The sequence below is a fragment of the Atta colombica genome, unplaced genomic scaffold (genome assembly GCF_001594045.1).
Source record: "Atta colombica isolate Treedump-2 unplaced genomic scaffold, Acol1.0 scaffold111, whole genome shotgun sequence".
In the NCBI taxonomy this organism is placed as follows: Eukaryota; Metazoa; Arthropoda; class Insecta; order Hymenoptera; family Formicidae; genus Atta; species Atta colombica.
In genome coordinates this window covers 541,891-545,242 of record NW_017259197.1, presented here as the reverse complement: position 1 = coordinate 545,242, position 3,352 = coordinate 541,891, and the positions used below count along the sequence as shown (strand labels likewise).

The window sequence follows — 3,352 nt, the reverse complement described above, 5'->3', positions numbered from 1 at the left end:
GTGTGTGTGTGTGTGTGTGTGTGTGTGTGTGTGTGTGTGTGTGTGTGTGTGTGTGTGTACAAATATAAGAAGATTAATAAGGATCCAAGATATATTGCAATACTCAAGATATTTTAAAATCTGTTCCACTTTAATGCATTCGAGAGGATCGAGATGAATCTAAAATCTCATATTTTTGTTTTATATTTATCGGGAATGCTTTGTCAAAGAATATGTTTTTATATAAATCTAAATGCATGTCACATAAAGCTGTAACTACAGTTTTAATAAACATACATATTTGCTTAGACTTCATTAATTTTATTATTTTGATTCATCATCATTTTGATTCATATGGAATAAAAATAAATGTTTTAGCAACAAACTTTAATCTATTCGTAATTAACTATTAAATTTTTCTTATTTACGGTTTGCATTTAACAAGTTCTGTCAATTTGATTATTTTAATAAACTATTAAATAAACACAAATTCAAAATAAATAACTCGAAAATATTTATATTGCGTATTTATTTGCATCCAAACACGAATAAAGAGCTTTGCATCAAGAATTTGTTCTCCTGTACATTCGTGAACACTTATAAACAGAACAGGACGTATAAATATAACGTTTGATGTCACATAAATTTTTTATTCTCCCCAAGCATACATATTTATTGTTATCAACGCATCTAAAATGAATCCCGCATCGTATATTCCAATCGCTATGAAGGCATTAAGGAATTGAAAGACGAGAAACATGTAATAATTCACAGAGAAGGAATGTATCAAACCATTAACTCCAGAGCCATTAAAGCCGTCGCCATCGTTAAAACGACTCATCTCCCATATCTGGAAATAAAATTGTGAACGTGGATTCACAGATGTGCATTCACAGATTTATATAGACTAGACTGCTCATTTCGATTATTTTGTACATGATAGAAAGAGACTAACGTCATCCTTTACAAGTTACATTGTCGTTTAACAGTTAATTTAAATATAATGTAAATATAAATATTCTAGATTTTGTTATACATAATAGCTAATTATGTATAATAATATGATTATAAATTTATATGATTATTATAAATTTATATGATTATTATAAATTAGTCATAATATAATAAAATTTAAATTTATCTTTTACTTTAAAAAATTTATTTTAAATGAAATTAAGATTTTAAAGATAATTTTTTAAGAGTTTACTTAAGAAATTTTGAGGTAATTTAAAGTGTAATATTCTATTAAAGTAATCTAAAAACTTTAAGACTGACTTTAAAATAATTTTAGAAAAATTAAAGGTTTTATTATTTTCATTTTAAAATTCTTAAAGTGCTTAAAGTATAAGGTAAAGTAAATTTAAAACTCGCTCGTGAATATGTGATATTGCTATCAGATGGACATGGTAGTGCATCTTTTTGTTAAAAAAAAATGTATATACAGTGAGAGCAAAATGTATTCATACAAGAAAATTTGTTATAAAAAAAGTCTTATTTGAAGAAAATAAACATTAATTTTATACAATGAATATATTTCTGTTCTGTTCTAAACAAATGAGCTTCGCATGTATTACTGATTTTAAAAGCTAAATTTTTCATCTGTATGAATACTTTTTGAGCATTCAAACAATCCAATTTTTAATTTTCGCTTATTTTTCGGATGATATATTTTATATAATTAATACACATCTTTTGATATATATAGTTTTAAGAAACATACAGTCTATTTTATTCTTTGTGAATAAATTATTAATTATCCAAGAAATGATTAATTAAACATCGAATTGATGTCAAATCATCATATTTATATCGATTCGGCATCAATGCCTCATTTCTCGCTGGATAATATTTAAAAATAAAATTTTTTAAAAAAATATTTTCTATGTACGAATACTTTTTGCACTCACCGTATATACATATTTGTACACTGTATATACATATTGTTCTCTCACCTGTCAGATATGTATTCAGTGAATATTAAACCAATCGTTTGACCAATATTCTGTATTGTACCCACTAACGTGAGTTTCCATTGATTATCATCGCAAGTAAAACCCCACTTGAAATAAGTGAAGAAAGAAAGGAAGAAGAAAATCAATCTGCCGCTAATCTCGGCGAGTTTAAAAATACTTTAAAAATACGCCTTAATTACTGCAAGTCACATTACCTCGTTGAGTATCGTGTACTCATTCGGATCGTAAATCCAAGAATCACAGTCGCGAGTGACGTTGGTGAACGATGTTTCTGTACATGTGCCTAGGTCATTATCATTTCGTACTACGTAACGTGTGCAACGAGAAATGACTCCATTGATTTTTGGCGCGGAAGCATTCAGCCATGGCGATTCGAACGTCGTGTTCTCTGCATGCTCGCATTCCGGCACTGAACATCTACATTTAAAATTTAAACAATTGCTTTTTTCTTCCTAAATTTTTTTTTAATCACAAATAAAAGTTTGACATTGTCTCAAATAGGTTTATTTTACGCGTACCTGTATTTAACTTTGCTCGTAATAAACATGTAAGAAAACGCAAATGCTGCCGTTAGCGTCAATGTTATGCCAATGAATGCGAATATCACTATCTGATAAAGTCCGAATTTTTCTATATCGTTCTTTATTGATTGATTATTTGTAGCTTCTATAAAAATGAATAAAAATTCTGTTATATAATCTGTGCTTCTCGATTAAGAAATCATAATAGGAAAAATTACATTAAGTCATGTTATGTTAAACATAATATTATTTTTTTGATATATTATTTTGATATATTATTTTGATATATCAATCAAATATAATATCGATTTACATAATAAAAAATATTTTATGATATTTTGTTTAAGATCATTCTTCCAATACATATATCGCTTTTGCATTACCACGATTATGTTAATTGTGAATTCATACCATTTTCCAGTCTCGACTGTGGATCAACCTCGTTCCTTCTTAATAAGCAACACAGCCGCATGATATAGTCTCGTAAGCTGTAATCATATTCGCAATTTATACTATTATTTGACAAAAATCAATCCGTCATTGCGGCAGCCGATCAAATACAATATGGCGCTTTATGTTTCAAATTTCTTGGGAACATCACGAATAAAAAATAATGTCAATCGCGTCAGACTTTAAAGCGGACATTATATTAAAAAATGGAATCAGTTTACCACGCAAAGATAATTACAGGAAGCTTTTTCTCATAAAAAACAGAAAAAATGGAAAAGATGAGAGAGGGAAGGAAGGAGGGAGGGAGGAAGGGGAAGAGAGAGAGAGAGACAGACAGACACACACACACACACACACACACACACACACACACACACACACAGAGAGAGAGAGAGAGAGAGAGAGAGAGAGAGAGAGAGAGAGAGAGAG

At 28.9% G+C, this 3,352-nt stretch overlaps 1 pseudogene; it reads right to left on the bottom strand.

Annotated features, from left to right (window-relative positions):
* LOC108693941 overlaps positions 1 to 2,954 on the bottom strand; it is a 6,058-nt pseudogene extending 3,104 nt beyond the window's left edge.
* Between the last annotated feature and the right edge of the window lie 398 nt (positions 2,955 to 3,352).